General features: G+C 35.4%; 1 protein-coding gene across 3 annotated transcripts in view; it reads left to right on the top strand.

Annotated features, from left to right (window-relative positions):
* Positions 1-17,413, top strand: part of MGAT4C (MGAT4 family member C) — a 909,629-nt gene that overhangs the window by 616,725 nt on the left and 275,491 nt on the right. Inside the window, exon 1 of one of the 3 annotated variants that reach the window (XM_050749433.1) lies at positions 1,591-3,090. The exons of the other annotated variants lie outside the window; for them this stretch is intronic. The gene's annotated coding sequence lies outside the window, so the exon portion shown is untranslated. Of the gene's footprint in view, positions 1-1,590; positions 3,091-17,413 lie in introns of those variants that run through there. 3 annotated transcript variants of the gene reach the window in all.

Below are 17,413 nucleotides of genomic sequence, written 5' to 3'. Positions count from 1 at the left end.
TCAGGAGGCTGAGGCAGGAGAATGGCGTGAACCCGGGAGGCGGAGCCTGCAGTGAGCCAAGATCGCGCCACTGGACTCCAGCCTGGGCGACAGAGCGAGACTCCGTCTCAAAAAAAAAAAATAAATAAATAAAAAATAAGCATTGAAATCTATATTCCTAAAAAATCTCATTGACATATTTTAAAAACAATAACCAGCATTTTTTTATTTTTGGTATGTTTGGTAAAGACGGGGTTTCACCATGTTAGGCAGGATGGTCTCGATCTCCTAACTTCGTGATCTGCCCGCCTCGGCCTCCCAAAGTGCTGGGATTACAGGTGTGAGCCACCGCGCCTGGCAATAACCAGCATTCTTTACTAAGTACCTTATTCACTTATAAACAAATTTTGTGTAAGATGTGGGTTATTGATACAAAATGCCTATACATTGATACCTGTGGAAATTGACAGATAAATAAATAAACAAAAATGCCTGCAGAGTACTAGGAGTATTTAAGTTTCCCAATCTTTATATTGCTGTATTTCTCTAGGCACATTATATGTGGCATTCTGTCACCCAAACAAATGCAAAACAAATAAGAGAGGTTATGATTTGTGTGCACTAAAATTACCAGAAAATACATTTGTCTTTAAAAATTAACTGAATGTATATATCTATATATCAGCATGTTTTCTACATGCAACAGGATATGATCTAATTTGCTAGCTTTCTATCTCTGCCATTAAATATTTGTACTATTAAAATTTTATATTATGTATGCAATATATGATTATATTTTATTGTGTAAACTTTTTTTTCTGCTTGCCATATCCTCTTAGCAATTATAATACCTCAGCTTTATCATTCGTCTACCAGAAATACAGTTGACATTCACATTGTCCAAATTCATCTTTCTGATCTGTAATTCAATGTTATATCACTTTGCCTGGCATTGAATCTTTTTTAATACACATTTTCATCTAAACTTCCATGTTTTTAGGCAGAATTAAATAAACAGCATCTTTCACGTTGGCCCAAAGTACATTTTGACAAATAGTCTTCTTGAGTCTAGAATCTTGCACTTGACTAATATGATTAAATTCCAAATTATTCTGGGAGGGTTAAAAACTTAAACAAACAAACAAACAAAAAAACACATTGAGTCAGTGTCAGTGTTATAAATCAAGTTAATGTGCAACATTATTTTCGAGTTGAAATTTTAAGGGTTTAAGATATTTATAACATTATTTTGAGGGCACTAAAGTAACTTTAAATTTTAAGTCTTCCATGTGTCTTTAAAATGAACACATTTGATTGCTTTTATAACAACAATAATATTTATTATATCTTATGTTTATATAATACGTTTTATTTTATATAGCAAGTTTCTATGCATTGTCTCATCTGATCCCTATATCTATTATTATTATTTTGCTGTATGTAGCATTACCATTCTCTCAGTCTATACATAAAAGATGTTAAGTTACCAGAGTTTTTATAGATAGTAAGTGGTGGAGCAAGAACTGGAGCCTGAATCATTTCAACCCTAGTCTAGAACTCTTGCTCCCATGTCACGTGCTAGCTTGCTACTCAAAGTAATCGAATAAACTAACTATCATAAAAGTCGGAACTTGGGAGGAAATATGAACATATGAAAGTGTATTTTCATATATTATCAACTTTTTGAACTCTCATTGAGGCCATTGAGTAAAAATAATTTTCTGTCATTGGAAATGCGGAGGGAATGCAACAAGTATTTGCCCTGAATCCATTATTCAGAAATAAATGAAATAACATAAAGGCATGCAAGTGCACTGTTGGTGGCTTTCCTTTCCCTAAAGTTGGGGTGGTTGAAGTGAATTTCCTTTCTCTTTCTCCAGGTGCTTGTACTGTTTGCATGCTGAGCTGCACAGCTTTCAAAGGGCTTGCCCTGGGATATGGCTGGGCTAGATTTAGAAGGAACTGGTCACTGAATAGCTCTGGTAATTCTTGCATCTCACAGTTATGCGGTTGACAGCTCTTTTCGGTGGGGAAAGCTTGGGTATATTTCAAGGTGATTGTAGTTTTGTCCCTCTGGCAGCAAGCTGCTGCAACCAGCTTAGCCCATTATCCTCCTCTCCCACTGGATTTAAGCCTAGGGAGAAATCTGGGGCTTTTGTCAGGTAGAAGGTAAGAGATGGATAATTATACCCCGTGTGTGCTCAAAGAGAACAGCACTATATCATAGAGTAGCTTTCAATTACTGAAATGGAATTGTCTGAAGTTCCAGTGACTTATAAATTACTCTTTGTAAAAACCAATAGTTAACATTATTATGTTAGTGATGTTGTGCTTTTAATATCTCATACTTTAAGGTTTATTACACAAAACTTTGCAGATAGCGCTTAATACTCAGAGAATAAAATGTATTTATGTTTTTGTGTTTTTATTAGAAGATTTAAAAACACAAATGGCTGCTCTGAAAAAATTGACTGAAAACTTCACTGTACAATTGACTATATTATAATTTTCCTCAATTTGAGTTTCTTAAATCTCAGGGGCTAGTACTGTAAAATCAATGCAAAGTAATTACAAAATTTAAAATTCCAGATGCTATGATTACATACATCTTGTCCTTTAATATCCATTCTGTCAAATACCTTTTGTAAACACTGTTACTTAACAAAACACATTTGAAAAATAACATTTTCACTAATTCTGATTAATTAATTAGGTAAATCAGTCTTAGCATATTTATAGGGCAGTATTTTCAGTTTGTGATCCCCCAGGAGCTCAACATTACTTTCACTCTCCTTTTAAAGGCAGAAATTATAGTCAGAAATGAGCATTTTAATTTGCAGCTGACAGTTTAGGGTTAAGATATGATTCCAGGTAACAGAAGCCAATGAGAGTACACCCAGTTGATGTTTGTGACATCATCTTCCAGTCGGAGTACATAGAACAGCTGAGGTGGCGTTCAGTTTCAGCACAGTGCCATTATGATGGATGTTTACATCTCTTCATTGAGAGCCAATTATCTCGCTTTTGTGTGAGGCCCAAGGATCACTCATGCTGCCAGGCTACACAGAGCACTGTTGGATCTAGCTGAACGAATTGTTTTCTCTGTCTCTGGTAAGGGCTTCTTCCGTTTTACCTTCTCTTTTAAAATAAAGGTAGATGTGTCTTACAGACGAAGTAGTATAAGGGTCAAAGAGGATTACTATCTGGTAAGCTTTTATTCAGGAATGTTTATCATTATTTAAAGGACTATGGAGTTAGCAAAATGAATTGAAGAAAGAGCTTGCTAACGTGTACCTGACAAACTAATTTGCAGCAGAAAATGAATGGCAGGTAAATTCAGCTTTGCTTTAGAAAAAGGAAAGTAACTGCTATTATAAGACCACAATTTTGGATGTGTTTTTAAAACTGTATATGTGCATGTATATCATCCTGCATCATTTCTCTGTATTTTTCTATTAGTATTGAAGAATAGTGGTAGAAATGGTCAACCAAGTAGTGTTGCTGTAGACTTAAAATGAGTCAAAGTTTTTAATTGTTAAATGGCAGTTCTTTGGGACAGTTTTGCAAAGTTGCGTTTATATAGGGAAAACAAAATTTGCCAAGTGAGCAAAGGCTCTGGCTTCTGAAATAAAGTTGTAAGACTTTACATTCATATTTACCATTTAAATCTAAGGAAATAATAATAACGAAAAATTTTAAGAATGTGTGTAAGGGTTTCTTTCTGGAATTAAGAGATATTAAAATCTTTTATTGCATTTTTGTTATGCTTTTTAGTGCAAAATAAAATACTGTCTTTTATGTAGCCAGAAAATATTTAAATCCTAAAAGAGTACTTTATATTATTTAATCATTTGTCAGTAGTAACATTTATGCCTGAGGATCTTGTTATATTGTAGCAAAACGAATATATTTAGAGCTGTTGAATTGCTATGGATAGGTGATTGAATGTGACAGAGAACCTGAAAAGTCACTACACTAAAAGCTTTCAATTGACTGAGAATGTTCACATGCTAACGAATGAAGAATTCAAAAATATTCGTATCCCCTCAAATGTTGTCTATTATTATGGTAGAAAGTAGCACACGGTTGTTATTTTAAAGTTGAATGCAGTTATTTATGAAATAAAGCCACAGAAAAGTGTAATTAGCTATTATTTTATTTAACACGCTCTTTTATTTTAATAGCATCTCCATTCCTCCTAGGGTAATAAAACTTTTGAATAATGGCTTGTTCATCCAGCGTTGATGTGCCTATGCTTTTTAGATTTATTTTTACTCTGCCTTTAACATAGAATATTTCTGCCTTTGCAAACTAGTAATTTTGATAATTAAAAATCAGGATTTGGAGATTCTCAAGTTGAGCTGTAAGACAGCAGGGGTTTCTCAGCTATGTCACACTCTGTATCTTCTGCTAGCCCAGTCCTGTTTGGCAGCTCTAGACATTACTGTTGTTCGAATTGTCTCCTTTAGTCAATTCAGGTCTGAACAAAACTAAGTTTATAGAAAGTGTCAGATGTGTATTAATGAAATCTAAACAAGTGAACTTAATGTCTCAGCCACAACCATAGATAATCAACAAAACCTCAAAAAGCTTCCAATACACATCTAGAATTAATTTTTTACTCAGGAAAATTTAAGTTGGTATATTCTGTGAATTTCAAAATTTAAATAGAAATCTAAAAGTTTTGATAATATGAGCTTGAAAGCGTAATGAGTCACTGCTTTGAAATGATTTTTTTTTTTCTTTCCCTAAGTACTCTAAAGTGGAGTTGAAAAACCCAGTGGTATTGACTGTGTCATTTTCACAGGTGATTAAACTTAACTAAGGGAAAAGCATTTGTCTCCCAATAATTAATTCTCTAAAAATCTATTTATATCATTCTGTCAACAATGAAGAAAATCTTATTCAGCTTGTGAATGATCTAGACATTTAAATGTATTTTTTTTCTGTGTATGATTCATTCTTTCAGTATTAGCCTGGCTAGTCACAAATGCACTATGTTGATGGTGATTGCAGTATGTTTAAGTGCTTATCTCCTCCTTTTCCTTTGGACAACTTTATACAATGCAAGTACACAGGATATGAGCTACCTGGCTAGTGGACTTAATTCATTTCACAGGAAGTCTTTTTGTTATTATTTTTAATGTAAGAGAGGACATCAATGGGATCATAGCAATTTCCTATGCCACAAAGTTCCTAGGAAGGCTTGTCAGTACAGAGTGACATAAACAAATGATGTGTGATGTTACATGTACTACTGTATTATCTCCTTCCTTTTAAATACATATGATCTTTGTCTGATTTATGTAACCAATATTAAGAAGAGATGGAAAAAAACAGCCATGGAAAGATTCTTATTAACTCTTCTGAAGTTCTCTGCATACTCCATACACTGGGGGTGATATATTTTTTCTTTTGAAAATTATTCTTCAAATTATGTTTTTACCTATTGCAAAATAATACTCTTTTTGTATGTTTTAATACTTTTCTAGATTTTAGTTTAATGTAAGCCCCTTTGTTAGTTTCTTGTAGTGATTGAATGCACAACACTGCTTGTTTTTTTAGTTTCTCAGTTCAAGCACTTGAATGATCATGAATTCTATGCTTGTCTTGACAGTGTGAAATTCTGGGCATTCCAGGCCAACTTTTTGCTTAAGACAAAAAATATGGTAACTATGATGTCATCTTGGACAGCTTAGACTTACTGCGTGAATGTCTGGATATTTAGGTGTATATTTTAGGTACATAAATGTAATATTTTATGTATTTTAAAGTTTAAAAGTTCTTTTTATCAACATTGTGTACATATATATTTAATTCTTAACAATTGGTATGCGATAAAATAATTGATGTTATGCAACTAAGGAAACAGAAACTGATAATTTGTAACTTGTTTCCAAAGATCACCCAGTCAGTAAGTCAGTAAATGGAGGAGCTAGGACCCAGAAACAAGTTTACAAATTTCAGGGCCCCAAATCAATCAATTTCTCTTTCTTACTTTCTTTCTCTTTCTCTCTCCCTCCCTCCCTTAATACAGCTGATTACCTAATCAGTCACTTTTCTTGAGTATCTACTCCATGCCAGGCACTCTTCTAGGTACTTGGCATTTATAACTGAACAGTGAAAAACAATTCTTGTTCTTGCATATATTATTTTTTTCTACCTGAAAAGTTCTCATCTTTAAATTACTACAAATGTAGAATGTATTTTAAGGTGTGGCTAATTAAGACCAAAAACTTTATGGGAAATAGGAAACATGAGTTAAAGGACAAACTCATTTGCATTTCTTGTGTTTCTGTGTGTCTCTAAGTTCTCAGGTATGTTTTAATCTAAAGTAGATTTTTACATAATATTTGGGTTTTGTGAAAAGTCTGTCAAATATTTTATAACTCATACTTGATTCTGAATGTGGTCACTGAAATATTATAAGAATAAAATAGTTTGTGGTGGATCCCAAAAACAGTATCAAGCATTTTTGGACAAAGTTATCTTGTATTTATAATGTATGTTCAAGCAAGCTAGCTTTATTTTTATTGTCTATTTTACAATCAATTATTTGCTGGTAATAGTATGCCAAGTTCACAGTTGTTTGACTTTGGATAAGGTTCTTTAAAGTTTAAGAAAAAGAATTAAAAAAATGAAGAAATGTTTTATTTTAATTAAAAACCTTAATATCTCACAAATGATAGTAGTTTGTGTTTGAACAAGCAAACTAGAGACAATCTACCTTTTAAGGCCAATTTTTTCAGTATCTTGGTAGACAGTAATGGTAGTTCCTAGGACAATGGCACTAAAAGTGATATTTATTCCCTATTGAACTTATTTACACATACTCAGTGACTTAAAAGAAATAAAAAGCCTAAAATACAACCTCTTCAGAGAAAATCAATCTGTACATAGAACCTATCAGTTGAAGATAAACCATTTTTAGATAGTATCATTTAATTAGCCACTGAAGAATCTATCTAGTGAACATACATATAAATTGTACAACAAAAGTTAGCTGAACACACTTGATTTGGCTCCAAATATTTTACTCTTGTACTATTACATAATAATAAAACAATACCCCTGAACTTAGTCCCTTTAGTAATGCCCATTTGAAGTATGCAGAATGAGAGAATAAAATTAGAATTCAATAATTGAAAGTATGAATGTGATTTCTTATCTGCTTTCTCTCTCTGCCTCTGAAGCTATGACAAAGGAATGTGCTCTTTTCAGGGGTTAATAAATTATAAAGACTTTTCTGCTTCTTTCAGAGTTAGAGACAGAGAAGCTTGTTCACATTAGAACTGCATAAAATGAAAATATAATCTAGAGCTATTAAGCAGTAGATGTTTCTCCAAGAAGTTTTACAAGGCACTGGGCCTTGGATTTAGCTATTTGTAACTACTTATATCCACGAATTAATTTTAATAGTATTTTTGATGAGAAAATATAAACTGACAACAGTACTTTTTAATGCTAAATTCTGCCAAAAGCAGAGAGTTAGTTGTTCGGTGTTTGATACTGGTCTCAGGGCCATGGAACTGAGCATAACATAAAGGTTGTCTAGGTAAATTTTCACAAGTAAGTGGCTCTCTACCTGTGTGCCATAGCATACCATAAAACTCTCAAGGGTATATCCTAACATTTGGGTCAATGTGGAAAATGTGTTTTTCCTAAAACTGAGTATACATATTGCTACTGCAGTCAGTCAGATAAAATATTGAGCTGAGTAAAATCAATAATATGGGGGAAAAAAAAGACACAATTTACTGTGATGAGAGGCAAGGTGTAAAGTTAAGTTCCAGCAACTTTTCTCAATTCGAAGTACAGAAGAGGCTATGATCAGGCTAAAAAACAGTTTTGCTCAGCAGAGCAAGAAAAGAGCAGATGCTTTTAAAGACACTTTCTTGTTTGTTTGCATGCCCTTGTTGCATGTAAGAATATGCAATAATTGTGTGCAAATTATATTCAGGTAGTCTGGTCCCCCCTTCTTGTTCCACCCTTTTCAGGCTTCATGCCTTCATAATAATAAAAAAAAAAAAAAAAAAAAAAAAAGTAGGAGAGAGGGGGAAATAAAAGTACCTACCTCATAAGGTTGTTATGAAAATTTCATGAACTGATCTTATAAGCATGGAGAACGACGCCTTGCCTATAGTAAATGTTCAATTAGTATTGCCACTCTTTAGTATTTTCATTGTTACTGACTTGCTTAGTATTGTGTGGGTGTTTCTTTCAATTCATTCAGGAGTTTCATTAAAAATTGCTATTCACTAACATGAAAACTCTGGTATAGTACAAACACACAATTTTGGGAACGAATCATGCTAATTACTTTTGAAACTAGATGCTGATTGTAGATTTTATCGGTAGACACGGGTTAATCATTTACTGCATATAAAATTTCTGATGTTTTAATTTTAACTATTATAAGATGTAAAAAATGAATTAAATAAATTTTAGGAACTTTTCCCAATTCTAAATGATATAATATGGGATATCATATATATATATACAAATGTAAGTACATAATAAAATAGAAAGTCTTATAGCTTTACCTTTTATCTTTTACTCTGTTACTTCGCTACTTTTTATTCTATGATTATTCAGATGTCAATGAGAGTTTCAAACCTGGAGTTATAAAAGTTTTTTTTGTCTGATATATGTAGAGATCAACAGTCTCTGCTTTTCAACAGTCCATTGTCTCATATTGGTGATGAAGTGGTATAGAATTGAGTTAAAGTTTTTCAGTTCTTCTTTACTTATGACATTCTGTATTCTTAACCTACTCATTAGAGACAAAGTATGTCTTTATTTTAAAAATATCTTTGTCTCTCTCTTTCTCTCTCTCTCTCTCTCACCCTGTATTTGTGTGTGTGTGTGTGTGTGTGTGTGTGTGTATAGGTCGCTTGTTTGTTTTGTTTTAATGAAGCATCTAACATGTACCTAATATTACTTCAAGAGAGATACAAATAGAAAAGGATAAAAAATGTAATGTTTAAGTTAGGTTATTCTTATCCATGGTTTATAATCTTGTAGAATCAAGGCATTAATGAATGTGTAAAATATTTTTAAAAAATGTATTCATTCCCCTAAGGTATTTTCCCTTCACTTTTAAGTGCTCTGACTCATTCTACAAATTATTTAAAGTTCAGCCACTCAATTACCGAGCACTTATGGCATGCCAGCAGTGAACAGAGCACCACCGCTGCTCTCCAGGGGTTCATGGTCTAGTGGTCAACACAAAGTTGGAAATAAATAATCACAATCCGTTGTGATAAGTTTTACATTAGAGATATGCACAGAGTGCTCAGGGGACACACACAAGGAGTGATTTATTCTATGTGTAAAAATCTGGAAAATCTTTAAAAATAAGCGGTCACTTAGCTAAGTATTGGAAAATTAGAGACCTTTTCAAGTACAGTTGGGCAAAGTATATTTCAGAGAGAGGGACCTCATTAAGAACAAAGTCAAAATGAGAAGAGAAAGCACAGTGTGTTCGGTTAAGGTCAAGTTGCTTATCATAAGCAAAGGCAGGAGTGAGGGAGAGCTAAAAATTTGCACCAAGGTATCAGAACAGATTCTAGTTGTAAATAACCAGTAAGGACAACTGTCATAACTGCATAACTTTAAACCTTGGCTGGATGTTTAAATTAGGTTATTCAAATTTTAAATACTCTAGAAGGGTTGTTATGGGATGGATCACTGTGGTTTTGAGAAAATGAAGAATGCTTCCTAAACGAGATAAGAAGCAGGATTATTTGGAACAATTTAAAGCAGTCTGACACATCAAAGGAACAGGAATAGTCAAGACATTCCACTTCATTAGTTTCCACTAACTTTACTAGGTATATCAATCTATTAATTTATTTTAAATAATGGATAATATTGGATGGGGTGATTAATTACTCAAAAATATAAAAGTGGGTCACACGTGACATAATTGAGAGGAATACCAGAGTTTGGGAAAGAGTTTCTGAAATCAGTATTTATTGACTATTTATGAACTTAAGCAAACATGAACTAAGGATAGGAACTGTATGATGCTGAATGACCAAATGCTTTACTATTGGGCTGAGGTCAGTGGGAAGATCCGGGGAAAGGATCTTCTTATAGAATAACTCAATTCATTGCACTTATTTTTAAATTATCTGAACAACATTATATAAAGCTTATATATTAAATAATCATTTTAAAAGAAAACAACAAGCATTGTATCATTCTTTTCTTGGTATAAAATTTTCTCAAGTGGCATGTGATTTATAGTGAACACAAATAAATGGGGGAAGATGGAAAGAGGTCCTCAGCATGGGAACAGAGCATTAACACTAGCCAGTTTCACAGCTGTCTCTTAGTCTGTCTCTCAGAAACTTATTCTAAGTTTATTCACTTATTTCATCATGGTGAAATTCCAATATATTTAGGTGGTATTCAAAGAGGGCAAAACGAATTAGGCTTTATGTATGACCTCTCCCATCTACAGTGTTATAGGTACTCTGATAGGTGGTGAAGTTACATAATGATGGTGGTGGTGTTGCATCAAGAAAATGTGTGTCATAGCAGAGCACAACAGGCAATAGGACAGAAAAGGCAAGACAGAAGAGGCAAGACAGTTGCCCATCTACTTGGAAGGGAACCGCTTCCCATTTGCCTGTATCTTTAATATTAACTTTCAGAGCAATCTTGCATAAGAGTGTGCAAGTGATAATTTTAGCATGAGAAAGAAAACATGGTCCTGAGTGTAGAAAATAGTATAAACTGTGAGGCACTAGGGAGGTGGAGATATAGAAAGGTAAATATTTGGGAGAAAGTACAAAAAAATTCACAGACAAGGTTGTAGTAACAAATCATAGAGGGTATTTTACGCTCTTGAGGTCAAAGATTCTCCCTAATTATTTTCTGAATACTTATGGCCTAGGAAAGTGTTCAGCAGAAGTTTGCTGAATGAATGTCTGGTTGCCTGAGAGAAGGAAGGAGGGAGGGAGGGAGGGAGGGAGGGAGGGAGGGAGGGAAGGAAGGAAGGAAGGAAGGAAGGAAGGAAGGAAGGAAGGAAGGAAGGAAGGAAGGAAAATAGGTTCTTTTACTTTGTGTACTTTAGGCATGCTATGCTTGAGATATCCACTAAAGAGCAAATAAGACACGTAGGTATTGGTTATCAAGAAGCCTTAGGGAATTCCACTATTTAAAACTGGTGAAGAGGAGGAAGAACAAACAAAGGAGACTCAGAATCAAAGAGCCGTTGAATAAGGATGGTAACTAAATCTAGACTATTAAAACTTCAGATTAGGAAGGAAAAGATGGTGCTGAGGGTAGAAAATCCTCTGAAACCTCTATTCTGGAGATACAAATCTGAACACGACACTCCTTTCCCCTCTCTTCCCCATAACCTCCCTTCCATTCCCTTGTGACTGTAATCTTTATGAAAGTAATGACCAGAGTCTATTCTAAATCACCACTGAACCTCCAGTGTCTGGAGTAAGGAGATCAGCTAGATAAATATGGTCAAGTAAATAAATGGTGTGAGTAAACAGAAGATTGCAAAAAGTGTACTTACACCTGGCAACAACAAAGTACTGAGATGCTACCTAATGTTAATCATAGAAATAAAATTTGAGTGGACTTCCTTAGAGCATAAATAAAATGTGTGCCCATCTCTGCAGCCTCCTTCCCTCTAATATGTGTGTAACCCTATAACTAAATTATATAAGTATTTAAGTAAGATAACAGATTGTGCCCTTGGAGTTATGCACAGAATAATAAAAAATATGGTACCCTAATGGTCATTTGTAACACACAGATACTTGAAAGATATGAAGAGATACAGACACATCATAGAAACTGAGTGTGTATGTGAGTGTGTTTGTACAAAAGTTGTACCAGGGTATAACTGATGCTACTAAAACTAGAAAGAATGTAATTGAGAATGTGATGTCCCATCATATGAAAGGCTGCAGAAAATCTCAAAATATAGAACAAAGAAAACTGCACTTTAAATTGCAGGGAAGGTCACTGGTGGCCTTAAAGAAAGTAGTTTGAGATATTAGATAGCAAGGAGTCCAGGAGGAAATTGATACTTAGGCGTTGAAGTCATGTTCAAGCAATTTCCAACTGAAAAGGAATAAAGACTTGCTGGTCAGAACTGTCAAATAATAACTCTTTCAGGAATGGAAAAAAATTTATTTGGTGGGCAGATATATGAATTATAAGTAACATTTACCTTTGTAAATTGGTCTTCATAACTTGTACAAAACATATTTATAATAAATAAAGCTATATGTTTATAGAACATATAGCTATATTTAAAAATTTCAAGCATAGTTAGAACAAAAGATAGCAATATATCCCCAAATATAGAAAATTTTGGGAGTCATTTACTCAGCAGTTAATTTATTCTTTTAAAATGACTCTTTCAGTAGCCATTTATAAGCATGTTTACAGATGGTAAACTGTTCATGAGTGTGTAGGCAAATAAACAAATAAACCTTCTGGCATGAAGACCTAGAACCTCTAAAAGGTTGCAGGATACTCTAAGAAGCAATGGTGCACTAGAAGATATTCATGGCCTGCTAAATAGAAGAGCTCCTAAACTGTAAGACATTGACGAAATTAACTGAAACCAAAAGAGAGAAAGGTATGCTTTAGATACAGCTTAAAAATCTGTTGGATTGGAAAATACTACTACTTTCTAATATATAAATATGAATGTACAATTAATGTGTATGTATATACAAATTATTTTAGTTTAAATATGTAAAACTATATAATGATGGAAACTTGTTTTAAAATTTGGCTACACATTGAGCTATTTGTTCTGGTAGCTCTATGATGATTATAGATTTATTCTCAAGAAATTTCTGATTTACTTAGAAAGAAATCACTTTAGTTAATTTGTTCTTGTAGAAGAGGACAAGATATTTTTGAATAATCTAGAGAGGTGAAAAATTATATTCTACCTTTTTCCAAAATAGTTTGAAAAACAAAGTAAAAGGATTTGAGTACTAACCCTAGGAGCTAACATGGAAGGAGCACTGGGATGCACCATGGTTTCCAAGAAATTGAGATCAAAAGGGGGTTTCGAAACCAGAACAGTTAGCCACAATACTATGCCTAGGAAAGATCACAGTCGCCTCTATGTGACAAAGATATTCATTCAGAAATCTCTTGTATTCAGGCTAAACTGAAGATGACTAGACCCTAGAAACCAGACAGAAGCATAGACACCCCAAAACAATTTGAGGATGCCCATGGGGCCAAAATATAAAGAAGTTCAAAAAAGGAGGCAGAACATGGTGTCTGAGGTCTGACAGGAGAATCTAGGCAAGAAGACTGAACTCAGAGACAAGATTATAATTTCCAGGAAGCCTAGGAAGGGCAGAAACTTAATCTGGAAACCTGGCATGCTAACCTGAGACCCAGTAAGTGCAGGAGACCTAATTATTCCTCTCTGTTTTTGGCAAGAGAACTCGAGGACTGGTCAGAGTGTCTGAGATCAGGGAGTTGTAGAACCTTGGTGGATTTGTACCCATAGGTTTAGCTGGTGTTTCTATTGGTGAAGGGTAGAGGGCTGATCCCACCATTTGGTGTATTTTTTTGAGTTTAGACTGGGCCATTATAGTGTGGGCTTAGGAGTCAGTTGGCTAGGAATTAATTCCTGGCTTCCCACTTAACCAGTGTCATGACTATGAGCAAAGAATTTAACTTCTCTGTGCCTCAGTTGCCTCATCAGGGGGATTAAGTGAGGATCAAATGAGATAATGCATACCATCCATTTAATACTGCACTGACCCAGTATATGCTGGATAAATGCTGTACCTTATGATTATTATTACTCACCCATAAACCCCATGCTTCAGTTCTGCTGCTCCCTGAAACTCACCTCTGGGCATTGGCACATATTCTTTCTGTTTGAAGAAGTCTGCTATGTCAATTCCTTTTCATCTTTACTTGCGGTGTTTGGGGTTTCTTTCTAGAACCTCTTTGATGGGTGAGGTGTCCCTCTTTTGTGCTCAGAGAGCATTTTTACTTTCCCTATAATGTATTTAAATTGACCATTGCCTTTTCTGTATCCCCCATTAGCCTGTAGGCTCTATGTCTTTTGGGATTTTATAAGTTTTATCCACTGCTATATCAGCAGTGCTAACGCAGAGTAGAAGCTCATTAAATGTTGATTAAATGTATGTATGATGAGAAACCCCAGGCTTAGATCCCTTTAGGGAGCCATAATCTGAAAGGATTTCTCTATTAGAGTTTAATTTGGGGTACTCTGTTAGAACTTAGTTGTAGAGCCAGAACTAGAAGGTCTGAGGTGAGAGAAAAAGCTGCTTTTAGAGGGTGGCAATGAAATCCACCCCTTCACTAATCCCCGTCTGTCTCCTGCCTCAACAGTGTTGGTAGAAACAACTTACATCCTGAGAGTTTCTGACACAACCCCCGAGCTGCTGTGGCAGTCACTCTCTTTCCCAATCTAGTTGGTAAAAATATGCCTGGAGGGTAGTTAGCAAATGTCTGCCCAGGATCATTAAACAGTGCAAAGCATTCTAGAAAGTATAGGATGTGCACTGCTTGTGTGCATGTAGGCGTAGGTATGACCTAGGCAAGATGCTGCTGTTCTTAGTATTTATAAGCATTTCTCTTGCATTTCTTTCATCTTAATTCACTTTTTTATCTTAGTAAGAAAAATGGCAAACGCCACCAGCAGCACCGTAGCCTTAAAAGTCACAGCGGCAGGCTTAATGTGGACAGTCTTTTCTCCTCCTGGACTCTTCTCACTGCATAAAAAAATGTATTTGTTTTATATTGCCGTGTAACAAATTACCACAAATTTAGATGCTGAAAACAATAGACGTTTATTATCTCGCAGTTTCTACGGACAGCAATATAGACACAGCTTGGATAAGTCTTTTATTCATGGGTCTCAAGAGGCTGAATAGAGGTGTCTACTAATCTTTTTTAATCTCTGGAGTTCAGGGTTCATTTTCAGACCAAGTTTTTGGCAGAATTGTGTTTCTTGCAGCTGTAGAATGGAAGTCCCTCTTTTCCTGATGGCTCAGTAGGGTACCACCCTCAGAATCTATAGGCCACCTTAGTTCCTTGCCAGGAGGCTCCTTCACAGGCCTTTTCATAACAGTGAAGCTTACTTCTTCAAAGCTAGCAGGAGAATCTTTTGCTTAAGTCTGCTAAAATGGAATCTTACATAGTCTAATAAAATCATGGGAGAGACCCATCACATTTGCCTTGTTCTATTGGCTATAAGTCATAGGTTCTGCCCACACTCAAGGGGAGGGAATAAGACAAGAATGTGAATCATTGAGGGTCACCTCAGGGTGTGTCTACCACATGGAACAATCACAGAACATTCTCAGAGACCTCTAAGTGACTGTCAGCTGCCACTGCCAAATCATTTGTTAGAGATATTCTATTAATTTCCCTAAACTTGCAAGTAGCAGAGCTCACCCAACAAGAGTAATTTTGCTTGAGAAAAATTTGTCAGTAACCAAGAGAAATTGATGATTGGATCCAGGTGAGATGGCCAGCTGCCTACCCTGTGAGCTCAAAAAGAAATTCTACCCTCGTGTACTCATTTTGAGTTTGGAGACCTGGAGAAATGACTGCAGGGTTTGCCACTAATTAGACTATTTGGAAAGAGTACATTTTCAGTTAGAAACCCCTATTTTCAACCCATTGTCAAAGAGGAGGAAAGTCAAGAGTCTCATTGCAGATTATATCACTTGGGACCACCTTAATGTTAATGTGCTTAAAAATGCAAAATACCTAAAAGATCTCTTGTTCCTTGGCTCTGTTAGTAGCTAGAGTCAGTTCCCTTAACTTTCATAGCTGAAAGTTCTGAGGAGTCATTAGAGCCCATAAGGAACTGGGAGGTGTGTGTTGTATGTGTATATGTGTGATTATATATGTGGTGGGGAGTAGGGGATTAGTGCCTTACTCATGCCACTGTATAAAGGTAAGTTCAGATGGGAGAGCTAGGTTTTCAGCAACCCCCTTCCTCCATTTTTCCTTCTCTTGTATTCTTTCTATTTGCCTTGAAATACCCTATCTTTTTTTTTTTTTTTTTTTTTTTTTTTTTTTTTTTCCTACTCTAAAGTACTTCCCCGGACAATCAAATAAAATTGATAAAGGCTCTTGAAACTTTAGTCCAAAGTCAATGTGTCCCAATAAACAGAAAGTACAGGAGTTACAAAGAAGTCATTACATGTGAAATACACTATAGAAGAAATAGCAAAAAAGATACTTGTTTAAAGGGTCCATGCGTATTCACATGGACAAAGTATCAACATAAAGGAATCTGAGAGGCCACTTAAATAAAAGAAATGATGCAGATTCAAGGGAAAGATAGATTGAACCTGAGGCAGTATTTATGTTTACCAAATCCAGCTTTGCAGCCAGTGAGCTGAAGGGGAATGTTTTACATGTCTTTGCATTGCAGGATCCTGCAACTGGGGAGTTTTTCTAATATGTTCTCTGGAGTTAGATTGAATGGGTGCAGCTCTATAACCAATGTCTGCATAATTGCATAAAAGAGAACTTGTTCTACTTGAGGTTGAGGCCCTAGGCAGAATTTAAATATTACTCCAAAGTCCTTAAATATGTTCCCAGAGCCTCAGTCATGAAAAGACCCAAGCAAAGGGAGGCAACTGGGCAGTGTGATGGTATAATGAAAAGATGGAGGTTGCCAGTAGAGTGGGGATAACTTCTGAGACACTGGGAGGCTACCAAAGGTAAACACAGTGATATTTTCTCAGTGTCCTCCCCTCCCCCAGTCTCAGATGATTTGAGAGCTGGATTGGCAAAGCAGGCTCGGGCAAGGCTCAGGAAGAGTGGTTTGTTGGGCCAAGTCAGACAGGTGGTGAGTATGAAGCTAAAGGCTTGCCAGCATTATGAAACCAGGCCTTTTGACATGTGGTTAACCACCTGAAGTGAAGGTTGGAAGAGGTTACGTGGCATTTTAGGAAGCACTTTATGAACTGCTTTCCCACATAAAGTAATCAAACAGGTCTGGTATCTGAGGCCAGCCTGAAATCAACTGCTGCTGATGCACTCTCTACTGAGCTCAGCTATCTTTTTCCTCTTAGGCAGGACCACTCTGCTCCTTCTAGACTTTCAAGAATGGGGTCATGACCCAATCTACAAAAATGTCAGAACCCAAACAATTTGGAACAGTAATGAATTACAAGCTGTCAAACAAAATAAAATTTACCAGCCCATAATAATAATAAAGAGATAGTAATTGGGGGGAAGAGATAATCTTTTTTAACATTAGAATTCAGACAGCCAATTAGAAATGCAGAGGGAGAGATACTTGGAAAATTGTCATTTTTGCTTCCACAGTAGTCAAGATCGGATCAGAAAAGAGTCACCAATGGATGCTGAATGAAGGGACTAATTTTGTTGTGGGGCATGATACATGTATAGTCATAAAGTGACTTCCCAA

The sequence above is a fragment of the Macaca thibetana genome, chromosome 11 (assembly GCF_024542745.1).
Source record: "Macaca thibetana thibetana isolate TM-01 chromosome 11, ASM2454274v1, whole genome shotgun sequence".
NCBI lineage: Eukaryota > Metazoa > Chordata > Mammalia > Primates > Cercopithecidae > Macaca > Macaca thibetana.
The sequence above is the reverse complement of the archived record's forward strand: the minus strand, read 5'-3'. Positions and strand labels throughout refer to the sequence as shown.